General features: G+C 45.6%; 1 protein-coding gene and 1 long non-coding RNA gene across 2 annotated transcripts in view; one reads left to right on the top strand and one right to left on the bottom strand.

Annotated features, from left to right (window-relative positions):
• The window catches only part of NR3C1 (nuclear receptor subfamily 3 group C member 1), a 99,797-nt gene extending 99,237 nt beyond the window's left edge, over positions 1-560 (bottom strand). The window contains exon 1 of the mRNA XM_084838778.1: positions 9-560. The gene's annotated coding sequence lies outside the window, so the exon portion shown is untranslated. The remainder of the gene's footprint in view (positions 1-8) is intronic.
• On the top strand, positions 489-15,589 carry LOC146354400 (uncharacterized). Its single transcript, XR_014788383.1, has 6 exons — positions 489-1,085; positions 5,295-5,597; positions 8,126-8,330; positions 13,570-13,686; positions 14,084-14,205; positions 15,215-15,589. It is a non-coding gene; the product is annotated as an uncharacterized LOC146354400 (long non-coding RNA).
• Positions 15,590-17,520: the final 1,931 nt, after the last annotated feature.

The raw sequence follows: 17,520 nt of genomic DNA, 5'->3' as shown, positions 1-17,520 counted from the left end.
CCCCTTACCTTATCCAGTGGGGGCGCTGGGACTCCTCTAGCCGCCAACTTCCATGGCTCCAGCACGAAGCGACGCGAATAAACAACTTGGTGGGGGGCTAGAAGGAAGGCGAGTGGCGGGGCGCGGGACTGGGACTGGGCGTGGGTTCAGGCAGCCGCCGCGTCTCCCGGCACAGCCGCCCAGCAGCCCCTCACCTGCCCCTCTTCCCCCCTCTCGCCCCACACACGCTCTTCGGCGCCCCTCGATTAATTAAAGCCACACTTCGCCCCCTCCTTCGCTGCCCCCCCTTCCCGTCTGCTCCGCACACCCACCGAGCGCCCCGCCCTCCCCCTTCCTCCCCCTTCCTCCTCCTCCTCCCCACCCAGCCGCCAGCTACTCCGTCCGCGCTCGGCTCCACGGCTTGCCCCGGCCACAAAATGGAGGACGGCGGCGGCGCTGGCAGCGGCGGCTGCCTCCGCCTCCTTCTCTGCCTCCCGCCCCCTCCCCGCAGACATGGGAGGCGAGCAGAGCCGCGCACGGGAGGGGGAGCAGAGCCGCGCCGGTCCGGCCGCTCACGGCACGGCACGGCACGGCACGGCGCAGCAGAGAGCGCGTCCGGGAAGCAGCCCGCCAGCCGGCGAGCGCGCGCATTGCGGGGCAGCCGAGGGGGAACGGTGCGACCTGTTGACTGAGCGCGGCAACTGCAGCCCCGAACGAGGCCTCCTCCCCGCCCGCGCTCTCGCCGCCCGCCCGCGCCGGCCGCGGCTTTCCCCCCGGCCTTTCACCCGCCGCACTTTCCTCTGGGGCGCCAGCGCCGCTTCTTTTCCTTCGCTGTGCTCGCCCGCCTCGCCCCCACTGGCTGCTCCTGGGCGTGTTTACTCAGAAGTAAATCCCCCCGAATTCCGAGGGCCTCGCTCCCGCCTAACTGCGCTGGGTGGCGGCCGGGCAGCGCACAGCCAGCGTCGTTGGGCGGTGAATCCCGTCCAGCGCAATTTTGCCAGCTGCGTGCAGGCTCGGGGAAGAAGGAACGAGGGGCTGCACACACGCTGCAGCGAGCAAGCCCCAAGCGCCGCTTTCCGCGGGGGTCGAGGGGCAAGCTACCGCCGGTCGGTCAAATCTGAAATACTTCGAAGACGTGCTTCCCTGCAGCATACAGAACGCATTGTCACGTTTAGGGGCTCGTAGTAAAGGCTGCAGCCCTCTTCACGCTTCGGGGGGGGGGGGGTTCCTATTAAAGGAAATGGGATTTACTTCGCCTAAATTGCTGGGGCTGCTGTAAGTGCAGCATGCCTCGTTGTCACAACATGTCTCCTTCCAGAAGTACAAACACTTTCAGAACTTCAAAATTCCGTGCAGATAAGTAACGGATCAAGTTCCTCATAATATAGTAACAATATTAAATAGCTTAGTTGTAAAAAAAAAAGTTGTAAAACCAATACCAAACTTGTCAAATGGAGATAAATTTGGATTACTGCCATGCGTTATACGTGAAGCTGCCTTTAAAAACAGTCTGGAAATTCCAGCTGGTCCAAAACAGAGCAGTAAGATTGTTTATTGGGACTGGTCAATAAGATCATATGCCAGCGCTTTGTGATCTGCTCTGGTTTCCAATCTGTTTCTGGGGCCAATTAAAAATGTAGGTATTAACTTTTAAAGGCCTGAATGGCTTGGGGCCAGGCTTTCTGGAGAATTGTCTCCCGCTGCACACCTGCGGAGACCCCAAGATCATCTTCATAGGCCATCTAAATAAGATGAAGCGGGTAGCTACTAAGGAGAGGGCTTTTCAGTGGTCGCACCCTGGTTGCAAAATGCCCTTCCCAAAGAGGCTCATCTGGTGCCTGCAATGTGGACTTTTTGGCACCAGGTGAAGATCTTGTTATTTTCCTAGGCTTTTTAGTCCTTCAGTTTTTTTTTATTGTGTTTTTAGATGTTTACACTGCTGCTAGCGTTTACTCAGATTTTCATTTTTGGTTTTATTATGTTTAGAACTTTTCATGGCTTCATATTATGTTTTATCATGTTGTGTTTTATGGTTTTAATTTTTGTGAATTTCCTAGAGAGCTTTGGCTATTAGGTGTATAGACATGTAACAATAATACTAATAATTGGGAGGAAAAATCCATGTAGCCTATCCTGAGTGTCTGAGCTATTTGTAATACACTGAATATCCAGAGCTATTCAGTGTTTTCTACTGTGTCAATATTCATATATATTACTTTTTCAGCATGCTGGATGTGTGTGTGTGTGGGGTCATTCAATCAAACTCCCTTTGACCCTATAAAAATATTATCCATGGACTCCAGAGGTGCATAACTCAAGTAACTCGTGAGGGCCAGTTTTTAAAAATGTATTAAGGCCACTTCACTTCACTGACCACAGAAAAGTATTTTTGTTACAGATTTGACTCAGTGTAAATAGCCCCTTCACACATTACACATGAAAGCGATCCACACAACTGAAGGGCCAGTATAGCCCAGAACAGGCAAAGTGGGGTGGGGGGGGATAGGGAATTGATATACACTGACTCAGTTTCTCTGTGTCCTGTTTAGTCAAATAAAGGAAGGAGGTCAATTTTATTTATTAACATTTTTATACTGTCTTTTCTGCTAAAAAGTCATCAAGGTGGTATACAACAATTTAAAACAATAAACCCCTGCTACAATAAAAATAAGAACATTAAAAATAGTTAAAACATTAAAAGCTACACATCTTAAGAAGTTAAATTGAAAAGATATGTCTTTATACCCTTTCCAAAGGCCAAGACAGTGGGGGCCTGTTGTAGTTCTTGCAGGAGCACATTCCATAGTTTAGGGACAACACGGGAGTCATTTCAGGTGAGCCCAACAAACAGGAATCTGCAGCTAATGGTGCCCCCAAAATGGCCTCTCTTACAGATCTTAATACCCAGGCATTTTCATAGTGAGACAGGCAGCCCCTTAGATAGGCAGGTCCTAAGCCGTTTAGGGCTTGGAAGGTTAAAAACAACACCTTTAATTGAGCCTGGAAAGCAATTGGCAACCAGTGCAGGTCTTTCAGGACAGGTGTAATATGGTCCCAATACCATGCACCAGTTAGCAGCCCAGCTGCCACATTTTGCACCAATTGTTGGTCAATCTTCAGGGGTAGCCCCATGTATAGCACATTGCAGTAGTCTAAGGAAGCAATCCTATGGCCACTAGTCAGTGGCTAGATGGCCATAGGATATCTTGTTTTCCAGGAACTGACCTCGGAGCCCATGCTCTGACGTTGGGTCCCTGGAGAACTGACTCCCCCACCCCGCTTCCACACTGCCTGTGAGTGAGCACGGAGAAACTATGCTTCGTGCTCACAAGAGGAGCGCAGAGCAGCTGAGAAGGGGCATTCCGGAGCTGGGAGGGCAGAAATGCCTGTATGATACATCCAATGTGTTGTCTGGCAGCCTCCTCCCCCACTCCACCGTCCCACGGCTAGACAGCTGAAAGCAGCTGTCTAGCCAAAAATGCAGGGCGGGAGGAGCATGGAGGGAACAATGACCTCCATGCTTCTCCTGCCCTGCATTGGATAGGTGGTCGCCTCCGAGTTCGGAGGCAGCTGCCTATCTGCATAGGATTGCGCCCTAAATGTGGTATAACCAAGGCATGGATAACTTGCCAAGTCAGACGGATTCAGGCAGGGTTGCTGCTGGTGCAGCAAGTGTACTTGTGCAAACGCACTCCTTGCCACCGCCACCACCTGAAGATTCAGAGACAGTGTAGGATCACGGCAAACTCACAAGCAATGGGCCTGAGCCTTCACGAGGAGCACAACAGCTTCCAGGTTGAACCCCAGTCCCTGAGTCAGGCTTTCTACTGACCAACAGCACCTCTGTCTTGACTGCGTTTAACTTCAGCTTGTTCGCCCCCATCCAGCCCATTATCCAACCCAGGCAGTGTTGAAGGGTTTCAACTGCTGCCTTGGTGTTAGGTGACAAAGAGCAATAGAAATAGAATTTGGTGATATCGGCATGTTGGTGGCACCTTACTCCAAAGGTCTCAGTCCATTCAGAGTAAACATTTATGGGATGTGCTATAAATCATTTAAAAATAAAAACCTGTGATATTTATGCAATAGATCAACTTAGCAAAAATGAACAGTTCAGCAACTTTTTGAACAATTAAATGTGAACACTCTTCTATAGAAAATAAATTGGGCTCAATGATGATTGGGCTGAGGTGGGGCGGGGTGGGAAGTTGGAACAGATTTCTAAAGAGGCCAAGTACATTTATGAGGGGGATGCTGATTTAATCCTCTTCCCTCCTCAAACTAAAGTGTGTGTGGGTGTGCAGGCATGTGCACTCACGTGTGTGTATATACACACACACACAGAATGTTCAGTCCCCTCATGAAATTACAATTCTCAGGATTTCCCAGACAAAGCCAATAGAGGTTCCCTGCTGGTGTGCACATCTCTGCTATCCCATAAAGTTCTTGCCAAGGATTATTTTCTTGCTCTCCACCACATACTGTATGTGGTGCATTTTCTTGCTCTCCACCCATTTGGCTACTGCAACCAGAGTGGACATTAAGTACAAATGGGATATTTTTTTTAAAAAATGGTGACAGTTTAGTTGTGAATAGCCAAGCAGTTTAAATGGAGAGTATGCACTCTATGGGCATCTCTACCGCATTTAAAACCGGGCTTTCTGCTTCTGTTTTAAATGCAGGATTAGCATGACTCCATTTTTCACGTTCTTCCTTTCCTCCCTCCCCTTTCCATCTCCTTCTCCCCGTATCTGAGTCTTCCATTATCTTTCATTGATCTCGCTCCTCTTCTTGCCATTTTCCCTCTTTTCACAGAGGGAACTCAAGTGGAACACAATGGGGTAATTTGATAGTTTATTATCTGCGATCTATTTAAAAACGGAACAAAGGGCATTTAGTGCAGGAGGATCATGGCGTCATGTAAAGAGCCTGCAAACTTCTGTGAAGAAGCAATCCCAATCGCAGGATAAAAGCACTGTGCAGTATTCATTCTATAACGATGCTTGTTTTTACCAATCCCTACATTAAGTATCTTTTATGAAATCTGTTTTCCACCCTAGTATTTCCTCTGCTGTCAGAGGAAATACAGATACAGCATTATACAATTATTTGTTATTTATTTGTTAAATTTGTATCCTGCCTTCCCATCAAATACAAAGTAGAATCAAAGTATATAAACAAGTAGATAAAACATAAATAAAATCAATAAAACTACAAAGAACAGCTAGTTGACCAAACTGTGACATGGAAATGGCTATATTGGTAGGCCTATGAGGCCAAAAGCCTGCTTTAATAAAAATGCCTTTGCCTCCTAGTGGAAGGTCACCATAGAAGAGGCTAGATGGACCTCCCATGGCAAGGAATCCTAGAATTTGGAAGTAGACGGTGAGAAGACCTACTCTCAAGTTCTCACCAAATGCACTTCAGATGTTGGGACAGAAAGAACAGCCTCTCCTGAAGACCTTAAACCTGGGTAGACCTGTATCAAAGAATACAGTTTTTCAGATAACTTAGTCCCAAGTCATGTAGACCTTTGTAGGTCATAACCAGCACTTTGAATTGTGCCCTGAAACATCGGTAGCCAGTGAAGCTGTTGTAACATTGGAGTCACAATACAGGTATCTAAAAGCAACATATTACTGATTTTTTGGAGGTGCATATTTACTTTCAAGGTTTGGTTATCTCAAAATCAATAAAAATAAAGGTTACAGAAAATTATGTTGCCAGAGTACTTGTTAGGGATATCTTTAAAGTGAGATTATCTTGGAATTAAGCATTTGTCTATGCTGACAAATGTTATTAAACTGTCATTACATTGCATGTTCTAAGCTTGGATAGAGGGGAAATTGTAGAGTGAAATGGAAGAGCCTCCACAGCTTCCCACACAACTGTGTTTCATTTCAGTGGATTTTGTGAAGGAGCTGTGCTTGGTAGATTGTATCCAATATTATTTCCAATGGTAGTGCTAACAAATTCTTCCAAGGTCTGAATGACCATATTTATTTACTTCACAGTCAACAGTTTAGAAACAACAACAACCAAAAAAACAATCCTCAATGACTGCCAGTAATTTTTGTTTATTGTCTGGCAATCATACCAATTGCATGAAGAAAAAAGATTCCCTTGCCAAAAAAAGTCCTCTTTTTATCATTGTAGTCTTTCTGACATCTCCTACTGTTTCTACTGATACAAGAACTTGTAACCTACTCAGTTTTCTTCTTTTGGATAGCTCCCTGTTTTCTGTGATGTAGCCGTCAGCCATGCATGCTTTCTGCATGATGTAAAAAGAATAATGATCAATGGCAGTCAACTTCTGCTTGAGGAGCAGTATGATTCCCCTCCCTCCTATCTAGTATTTATATTCCAAGATATCATTGCAGCTTCTTATCTGTAGTGACCAGGAAGGGTGAGAGAGTTTGTCAGTGCTTTTGAAAAAGGAGCAAAGGTTAAAGAGCTAGCTCAAATAAGTAGGTACCTTGGGCAAAATGCATTTTATGCCTCCTTTCCCATCTTGTATGTATAGTGTGTGTAGAGGCTTTCTTCCCTTCCAAGTGGCCAGTTAGTAAGGGTGCAGGACTCCCTTCTGTCTTGGTCATCGCTCAGCATTAGTGGCCATTTACAGCTTTCTGCCCCACTCATCGGCAACTGCTACTCTGTGGGCCCTATGCATACTTTTGCCTCAGTTCTACTTTCTCCTTGACTCTTCCTTTTTCAGCCAGCGGGACACTATCTATTATGCCCCACTTCTTTTAGCCACTCTCTTTCTTGAAGAGGTACCCAGTGTGCCTCTCTCCCTCACCCATAGAAGACAGCCTCTTGTCCTCTTAACTGATGTGTGTTTGATTTTTAGAGATACCTCCCTGCTAAGCTTTTTTTGCCTTAATTCCCTGCCTACTCTGCCTGCTTTCTCTTATCTACTCTTCCTTCAGGGTTTTCTTTCTCAGTGCACTGTCTACTAAGGAATATAGGAAGCTGCCTTATTCAGACCATTGGCCTGTCTAGCTCAGTATTGTCTACTCCAGCCTTCCCCAACCTGGTGCCTACCAAATGTTCTGGCCTACAACTCACAGCATTCCTAAGCATTGGTCATGCTGACTGGAGCTAATGGGAGTTGAAGCCCAAAACATTTGGAAGGCACCAGATTGAGAAGGACTGGTTTGCTCTGACTGGCAGTGGCTCTCCAGGTTTTCAGACAGAGGTCTTTCCAAGTCCTATGTAGAGATGCTAGGTAAGGTTAGGGATGTCGGAGAATTCCGCGACGGATCTCAGTGAGGCCAAATGCCAGTGCATTCGGCCCCCCGAAATCTGTCGTGGAACAAAGCCCCCCAACCCACAAAAGGTGCGCGAAACGGAGCACTTACCTGCTCCCGTCCGCGCTGCTTTGCGAACCGCCATTCGCTTCCTCCTCTTCATAGCTGTGATAGGCTACGTAAATACTTATGTAGCCTATCACGGCTAACGCAGGGATGCCATTTGCGTCCCTGCGGAGGCCATGATAGGCTACATAAGTATTTACATAGCCTATCACGTCAGGGGGAAAAAAAACCCAGCATATGCAAATGGCGGCGGCTACCGCCATTTGCGTATGCTGGGGTTTTTCCCCCTGCCGTGATAGGCTGCATAAATATTTACGTAGCCTATCACAGCTCAATACAGGGACACAAATGGCGGCGGCTACAACAGCCGCCATTTGTGTCCCTGCAGGGCTGCCCAGCAGCCGGATATCCGGCTGCGGGTGGCTGGAGCCGGCCAGCCAGGCAGGATTCCGGAGGGAGGGATGGAGCACTGCCCACCCCCATTGAGGATTCCGGGGGGAGGGACGGAGCATCTCCCCACCACCGCGGATGCCCCTGCGCGGAGCCAGGTAAGGGATTCGTACATCCCTAGGTAAGGTGGCCACTTATGCAGTGCTACCAAAACAGAGGACAAAAGAGGATACATATTTGCATTAAAAAATTATGTATGTATGTATAGATAGATAGATAGATGCACATTTAGAAATAATTACTATAAACTTAAATAAAATAATACTTCCCACTACAGTGGGGATGACTATGACCAGGTGACCTATGTGACTGCTCAGTCTGTTCTCCAGGTACTATCTGCTCATGGGCAACTTCAAGACCCCTGCTTTCCCTTCCTATAGATGTCTGTTTCCCGCCTCCCAGCTGTCTGTTTCCTGCCTCCCAGCTGAGCAGAGCAGAGCAAGCTGGTCCAGCTGGTCTAGGGACTACAGAGGCAAGCAAGCTCCCAGAGAGCGAGTGACCAGAGCAAGCAGACAGGGGGAGCAAATAGGAGTTGGCCAGGGGAGTTGCAGCAGTAGAAGAGACAAAGGAGACAGAGGCAAAGAGGTAAGTGGGCTGCAGGAAGCCCAGGGGGCTGCCCTTTATCCTTCTGAGTGGCTGTGAACTCACCAGGTGCTTCTGAGAGCTCCAACTGAATTGGGGTGTGTGTGTGGCCTGAGTACTCCCAGCAGCTGAGTGGGCAGGAAGCTTCAGTCTGTTTCCCGCCTCCCAGCTGAGCAGAGCAGAGCAAGCTGGTCCAGGGGCTACAGAAGCAAGCAAGCTCCCAGAAAGCGAGCGACCAGAGCGAGCGAACAGGGGAGCAAACGGGAGTTGGCCAGGGGAGGCCAAGGGGGAGGCCCCTAACATTTTTTTTTTCATTTTTTCATTTTATTTTTTAACTAACTTTTTTTCATTTATTTGTCTTGTAACACACACTTCCACACCAGTGGGACTCTGCTTTTAACCTCTACTGAGTAGAGGAACAGGCACAGGCTAGTCTAGACAATCACAAAGCTAGACACAAAAAGGGAAAAGAGGCAATGGAAGGACAGGACTCTCCAGTGGTGGTGACCTGCAAGGTGTGTGCAATGTTTGTTTTCTTGCCTGAGAACAACATGGCCTACACCTGCAACAAATGCAAGTTGATCATGCTGCTGGAAGAAAAAGTAAGTGGACTGGAGCGGCGACTGTCGACCCTCCGGGGAATAAGAGAACACAAAGAGTTCTTGGACAGAATGGGGGAACTGCAGCAGCAAAGGGAAGACCAGAAGCTAGAAGAGCAACAGCAAGATGAGGCAGTGGGAAATGCTGAGGTGAGGAAAAATGGAGTAGAGGATACTCCTTGGAAAAGGGTGACAGGAGAAGAAGAACTAGACGCCACTCTGCACCAGTGGAAGCAGTGGAGCTGTGGAACCAATTCCAGGTACTTGTGGATGAGACTGGAGGACAGCCTGCAGCCTGAAGAATCACGGGGGAACCTACATGAGAGTGAGCAAGAGGCTGAAGGTCAGTCAAACAGAGGCGATGAAACCCAGGCCTACCACAAGAAGAAGAGAAGAGTGGTAGTAGTGGGAGACTCCTTGCTGCGTGGGATTGAGACCCAAGTATGTCGCGAAGATCTGTGGACTTGCCAGGTTTGTTGTCTCCTTGGAGGATGGATTAGAGATGCGACTGAAGGGTTGCCTACACTCATAAAGCCTACTGACAGGTATTCCTTTCTTCTCGTCCATGTGGGAACAAATGATACTGCCAAGCAGAGCTATGAAGAAATCACATCAGACTTTGAAGCTTTGGGAAGGAGACTCAAGAACTTTGGGGCCCAGATAGTTTTCTCATCCATCCTTCCAGTAGTTAGAAGAGGGATAGAAAGGGAACGAAAAATACTTCGGGTGAATGACTGGCTACGAAGGTGGTGCTGACGAGAGAGATTTGGATTCTGGGACACGGGCTATACTTCCTGGAAGATGGGCTGTTGGCAAGGGATGGGTTGCACCTCACAAAGGATGGGAAGAAGGTGTTTGGCCACAGCATGAAGAACTTCATCGGGACGGCTTTAAACTGAATCCTACGGGGAAGGGAAATGTAATGTTGGGGGTAACAATGGACATAGGCGCATGTACTGCAACGGAGAGAACAGCTCTGATAGCGCCCAATAATAGTCTTCAGACACATGTAGTAAGAAAGCCAGACTATGAAGCACATGGTCTTCGATACTCTAATGCCCAGAGTATGGGAAACAAACAGAACGAACTTGAACTCTTAATACAGGAGGGAAATTATGACTTGATAGGTATAACTAAGACTTGGTGGGATGACTCTCATGACTGGAATACAGCAATTGAAGGATATAACTTGTTCAAAATGAACAGGAGGAACAGAAAGGGAGGCGGGGTTGCAGTGTATGTGAAAAATACATATATCTGCACAGAAATACAGGAGGAGGAGCTTGGTAGCCCCATTGAGAGCATCTGGATCAAAATAAATGGAGCAAAGAATAAAAGGAACCTGGTGGTCGGAGTCTACTGCCGGCCACCCAACCAAGGAGAAGACGAGGATGAAACCTTTGAAAAGCAAATAGCCAATGTTTTAAGGAAGCATGATGTAGTAGTAATGGGGGACTTCAATTTCCCCAATATTTGTTGGGAGACAAATTCTGCAAAAACATGGCCCCTCCAGGAAATTCCTGACTTGTGTGGCAGATAACTTCCTCCCACAGAAAGTAGAGGAAGGAACTAGAGGATCGGCTATCCTTGACTTGATCCTAACCAACAGAGATGACTTAGTGGATAAAGTAGCAGTTACAGGAACTCTGGGGGAAAGCGACCATGTTGCACTTGTGTTCTTGGTTCTAAGGGAAGCAAAAGCCGAGTGTAGTCAAACGCGTACCCTGGATTTTAGGAAAGCTGATTTTAATAAACTCAGAACAATGATCAGTAAGGTCCCATGGCAAGCGACTCTAATGAGAAAAGGAGTCCAAGATGGGTGGGAGCTTTTAAAAAAGGAAATTCTCAAGGCACAATTACAAACAATTCCAACAAGAAGAAAAGGTGGAAGACAACAGAAGAAGCCAATGTGGCTTCACAAAAAGCTTAGGGATGACCTGAAAACAAAAAAAGGACACATATAGGAAGTGGAAAGAAGGCCAAGTAACAAAGGAAGAGCGCAGGCAGGTAGCACAGAATTGCAGGGATGGCATCAGGAAGGCTAAAGCTGAGAACGATCTGAGGTTAGCGAGGGATGCTAAAAATGACAAAAAGGCTTTCTTCAGCTACATGCATAGTAAAAGGCAGAGGAAAGAAATGGTTGTTCAGCTATTAAATAAGGATGGCAAATCGATAAGAGATGACAAAGAAAAGGCAGATTTGCTCAATTCCTACTTTGGCTCAGTCTTCTCCCAAAAGAGGGTCTATGAGCCCCCTGGCAAAGGCGAAGTACAGGCTGAAGGGGCAGGATTGCAGCTTGAGATCGATAGGCACATGGTCCAGGAACACCTAATTACTTTGAATGAGTTCAAATCTCCAGGGCCAGATGAACTGCATCCTAGAGTAATAAAGGAACTGGCAGAAGAACTCTCAGAACCGCTGTCTATTCTCTTTGAGAAATCATGGAGGACAGGGGAAGTGCCAGATGACGGGAGGAGGGCTAATGTTGTCCCTATCTTCAAAAAGGGTAAAAAGGAGGAACCTGGGAACTACAGACCAGTCAGACTGACATCAATCCCTGGGAAAATTCTGGAGCGGATCTGGAAGCACCTTGAAAACAATGCAGTGATTACTCGAAGCCAACATGGATTTGTCAAGAACAAGTCCTGCCAGATGAATCTGAACTCATTTTTTGATCAAGTAACCTCCCTTGCAGATGGTGGGAATGCTGTAGACATCATATACCTCGACTTCAGCAAAGCTTTCAACAAAGTGCCCCATGATATCCTGATGAGCAAACTAGCTCAAAGTGGGCTAGATGAAACAACGATCCGGTGGATCCACAGTTGACTACAGAATCGGACTCAAAGAGTGCAGATTCGGACCCAAAGAGTGCTTATCAATGGGACCTTCTCAAACTGGGGAGAGGTAACGAGTGGGGTACCGCAGGGCTCAGTCCTGGGCCCAGTGCTCTTCAACATTTTTATTAATGACTTGGAGGAGGAGGTACAGGGAATGCTGATCAAATCTGCAGATGACACAAAATTGGGCGGGATAGCTAATACTTTGGAAGACAGAAACAAAATTCAAAGTGATCTGGATAGACTGGAGCGCTGGGCAGAAAACAACAGAATCACATTTAATAGGGATAAATGTTCTGCACCTAGGAAAAAGGAACCAAATGCACAGTTACAAGATGGGGGATGCGTGGCTCAACAACACGACAAGCGAGAAGGATCTTGGAATTGTCGATCACAAGCTGAATATGAGTCAACCATGTGATGTGGCTGCAAAAAAGGCCACTGCTATTTTGGGCTACATTAATAGAACCATAGCTTCCAAATCCTGGGAAGTACTAGTTTCCCTCTACTCAGCACTGGTTAGTACTCATCTGGAGTACTGTGTCCAGTCCTGGGCACCACACTTTAAGAAGGATGCAGACAAACTGGAAAAGGTTTAGAGGAGGGCAACAAAGATGATCAGGGGACTGGAAACAAAGCCCTATGAAGAGAGACTGAAAGGACTGGGCATGTTTAGCCTTGAGAAGAGAAGACTGAGGGGAGATAGGATAGCCCTCTTCAAGTATTTGAAAGGTTGTCCCAGAGAGGAAGGCCAGCATCTCTTCTCGATCATCCCAGAGTGCAGGACACAGAATAATGGGCTCAAGTGACAGGAAGCCAGATTTCGGCTGAACATCAGGAAAATCTTCCTGACTGTGAGAGCAATACGACAATGGAACCAATGACCTAGGGAGGTGGTGGGCTCTCCCACACTGGAAGCGTTCAAGACGAGGCTGGACGGCCATCTGTCAGGGATGCTCTGCCTTGGATTCCTGCACTGAGCAGGGGGTTGGATTCGATGGCCTTGTAGGCCCCTTCCAACCTTACTATTCTATGATTCTATGGTTATCTTTAAGCTGGACTTGGAGTGGACAGCCCTTCACATCGAGATTGCCTTCAAACAGAGGACTGTCTTCTGTAAAGTAGGACACATGGCCACCCTAAAATTGCCATGGGTTGAACCTTGGTCTTTGGCACCCAAAGCAAAGCATGTGCTCTACCACTGACCTTCAATCCTTCCCCTAACTGGAGTTGATTGGGATTATCCCTGGGACCTTCTGCGTACAAGCCATGTGCTCTACCACTGAGCTACGGCTTTTTCCCTGCTCTGCACCTTCCTTCAGTCTCTTTAACTTGGGGCTCTCTGTCCATTAGAATTCCTAGGTTCTGGGACCTCTTTCTAGTTCTCAGCCCACCCCTGTGTGAGTTTTTAAATTTAGGCAAACAAACGATCTCCCCTTCTCTCACTGAATCTGAATTGCAAACTGCTTTGTTCCCTGAGCAATTGAACAGTCTGATCCATCAATCAGCTCAGCCAGTCAGTGCTGGAGGTCTACTTCCACAAGCATAATGCAATATAGATTACAGGTGCATTTTCTAATTAGCGATGTACAATTATAACCAAATGTTTAAAAGTACAATGGGAAGACTTGTGAGGATAACAGCAGACATCTATGCATCCCTAGCTATAACCCAAAGGAGAAAAAGAACTATGCAGACACAAGAGAGCTTTGGCTGTTGGTTGGTACAGAATTGTAATAAATAGAAATAAAAGAGGCACTCCTCACATATGGGAAAATACATATGGATTTTTCATTGTAACAGGCCATGATTCAGCGCCTGTTATAGAAGAAAGAGTATGTTGGATCCACACAGAAACATCTGGAAGCCTGTGAACAAAAAGCTGCCATTGAGTGAAAGGGAGGATGGGCAAGGAGGAAGGTAATAAGCTGAGCCACCTCATTCCCCTTTTTTCTGTTGCACAGTCTCACCTGCTGCCTAAGTGATGGCATTTGATGGCATCCTCCCCCCTGGACTCATCTAGGCATTCAGTCCCATGCACAGTGTGAGGAACATTCATGGAAGGGACTGAGTTGCTGGATGCGTCCATAGGAGGGTGGGGGGATGTTAGGTGCTGCTGCCTAAGTAAATAAACTGGGTCAGATTTTCTTCCAGCCCCTCAGTCATCAACAGGGGTACTTCCAGATGAGGCTTTTATCACACCTTCACTCAGCCTCATTCCCATAATTTTAGGGGGGCGGCAGACATGGTCGTCTTCCACTCATAACCCTTCCACGTTTTCTGACCACCTCTTCCACCTTTCTTTTTCTTACTGCAGAAAATCCATGAAGGAGAAAAAGAAGAAATAGCTGCACAAGGCCTTCTGATTGCTAGCACGAAGAGCCCTCTGTCTGGCAGCACCCCAGGTTTCACCATCCAGCTTCCTTGCACGCACAGCACGTAAGCTCCTCCCACAATGGGTTAGATTCGAATCAACCCCAATTCATTTGCATAATATTATCTAATCTAAAAATATTTCTAGGCTCCTTTAAGGGTGGAAACATCTCAAAGCAGCGTACAAAATAAAAACCACTCAAAGTGGTTTTAAAATCCATAAAAACCACATTTCAGTACAATCCATGAAAACCAATTGCCAATTAAAATCAATAAAAACAGAACATACTTTTTGTAACAAACATACTTAACAAAAACTTCATCATGTTTTAGTTTTCATCATGAATTTTAAAAAGTGTAGAATCAAGATTTGGAAAATTTGGTGGTAAAGTTTTAATACAGCTAATAGAAAGTGATGGCTGCTTTCCTCTAGTAGGGGAACGAGTAGTAAATCAGAGAACAAAGGAAGCCAAGCAAAAGTATTATAAGTGTATTGGATAATCTGATAATGGATAAAGAGCCTGATTTATGTTCAGAATTACTTACAGTGCAATCCTATACATGCCTATTCAGTCAGTCCCATTAAGTTCCGTGCCATGGGGCTTCCAGGTAACCACATACCGGATTGCAGTCTCAGTGATAAAATATCCTCAATCATTTAACCTTTGTGTCTCTCCATGAACTCTTCAGCTTCAAAATGATTTTAATGTCTAACTCCAGTTCCGCTGTTTAACACTAAGGTCAGCAAGCGACAGGCATTGATTGATAATATGCAATGCACCAAGCATTAGTTTGGCCGGCAACAGTTACAGAGCAACCCCATAACAGTGAGGAAGAATCCAGATAAATTTGCAACCGGCCACCTGTAGGGGTTTACGTTGGAAGATGGCAAAGAGTATAGTGAGTTTCCACAGTCACATTCTCCACAGTTTGTTAAGTGCATAGAGGTCTGTGTTAACATAGTACAGAAGGTGGCTTCTAGGTAATTAAGCAGGCTGTCTTACATGGGAGAGCTGATGGCAGACAAGGCCAATTCAATATGTCAATGAACGTGAAGTTGTTTGATTCTTGCCAGGTCGCTCTGGTCCTTCTGATAAGAGTGTAGTGTTATGTCTCTGTGAAGAGCTGGGAAGCTTCCGGGCCCAGACTGGAATGTTGGGGCCCATTGCCTTGGCTATGATGCATCCACTAGGAGATGGAAGGAAAGGTATATAAGCATTGTTTAAAGCATGCCGAGCTGGTCTCATTCCAAGGAGAACTGGCGCACATACCAATTTGGAGAATTGATTATCGGTCCTTGGAGAGGTGTCCTGTGCATCTTGATTGCGACCCAGATACGCACATGGCTGTGGGGGGAGTTCCCAGCTCCAGTCAGCACAAGGGATTTGTGAGGTTATTTGCCTTGCTTTATTTCTGCATCCATGTAATCAATAAACTGTTCAATTGATCCATGTGTGGCTTTGTCTCCCTTTAGCTTATCCCTAATCTATTTTGTTAAAGATCCTGAAAAAACCAGGACCCCAGATTAACATGCTACCTGATTTGGGTAAGATTGCATTTTAATTGGATCAGTTTCAGAGTCCATGTGAAGACTGCAACTTCTAAAACAAGGCTGAAATGGGCATCAAAGCCCTTCCTATGCAGTATTCTCCTTTTTTTACCTATTAAAAATTTAATCCTTTGTTAAGACAGTGCTTACTTAGCTCACAATTAACCAAAAAATGACAAATCAGCAACTGCTATATTTGCTATATATGTGTGTTCTTTCATTTTTTTCATTTTTGGTTTTGTTTTGCATAAACCATTTGAAGTGTACAGTTCCAGGATCTGGGAAAACTAGCAAAGGTAAAAATCAGATGAAATATATATCCACAAAATAGCCTGCAGCATGTTTTGCAACTTCATGAGAGAGCCCCAGGAATCCTGCTGATTGGATAATGCTTGAATAATGGGACATTCCATCATAAACAGCTTGAGAACTACAGCCGATAAGTTGTAAAATGTGCAAATAACTAAGTATAGAGTATTAAGAGTGACAGATAAATGTAGATGATCTGGAGATCCTAATTAAGAGCATATGAGTTGTTGGCACTGACCAATATGCTACAATAGACTGGGTGTCAGATCTAATCTGGAGAAACCATGGTTGAAATCCTATTTCACACTTCTGAGCTACCCAAATGGTGGTTTTAATTGTTTTGTGGCTGCATACAGGCAATAAGAAAACATGAGCTTATTATTATTATTATTATTATTATTATTATTATTATTATTATAAAACATGAGCTAGAACAGGGGTGTGTACAAAGTAGATGTGGATCTTCTAGTAGATCACTAGGTGATTTGCAGCAGACCAGCAAGGATTTCTGACTCCCACTTATTTAACAATAGCCACAACAAAATGATTCCCACTGACCTAAATTAATGCTGAAATGGAAAAAGCTTGGGGGTAGCCAAGACTGGATTGTTGTGTGGAAGGACTGTGAGCTGCATTCAATTCTGGTACTCAAAACTAGTTCCTGGGCTCAGAATTCTTTAAGTTTTTGTCTGTTAGTGGATCTCGGGGTTCTAGTAAAAACAAAGTAGATCTTGCAAGCCTGAAGTCTGCCCACCACTGTACTAAAAGAACCAAGGGCAAAGACAATAATATATCAAATTGCAGTTATGTAGGTGAAAATGAGATTATTTCTTTAACTTAACTTTAAACAAAAGAGGAGTTGAAAACCAGTATGTTGTGTTGACCAATGTCATGGATCCAAGGTAGTGGAATATACGTGATGGCTCCCTTAGAAAAATTAACAGAACTAATAACCACTGACGTTGGACTTTCAAAAGGCTTTTGACAAAAGTCCCTCATGAAAGACTCCTGAGCAAACATAGCAAACATGGAGTAAGAGGAGAAGTCCTCTTATGTATTGGTAACTGGTTAAAGGCCAGGAATGCTTCCAGTCAAATGGTGCAACAAACCATCACCCTGCCTCATTCATTATGGGGGTTCCAAATGACATCATCCTCTTCTCCTAACCCTCCTGTTTTCATCAGATCTTCTACATCCTGTTATCTAAGATAGACCCACCGTTGTTATGGAAGCTGTGAAATCCCAAGCCTGTCCTGAAGAGTCAGTCTGCCTAAGATATCTTGTCCTTGTTGGTCTATGACCGTAATAATAATAAATAATAATAATAAAAAATGATTGATCTTGTTTAATCTAGTGGCCAATGGAACTCTTGAATATTTTCCTTTGGTGACACCAGTCCCAAGTTGTTAGATTTCTACTGTCAAAACACTGCAGGTTTTCTGTACTTCTTCTGAAGGAAATTTAAGCCATTTTCCAGTGGGTCAAAGATAATGTTCAAAGGTGTTAAGCTTCATTGAGGAGAA

The sequence above is a fragment of the Heloderma suspectum genome, chromosome 2 (genome assembly GCF_057233095.1).
Source record: "Heloderma suspectum isolate Gila_16-S chromosome 2, 16-S_ref, whole genome shotgun sequence".
Lineage (NCBI taxonomy): Eukaryota > Metazoa > Chordata > Lepidosauria > Squamata > Helodermatidae > Heloderma > Heloderma suspectum.
This window is presented reverse-complemented; position numbering and strand designations above follow the sequence as displayed.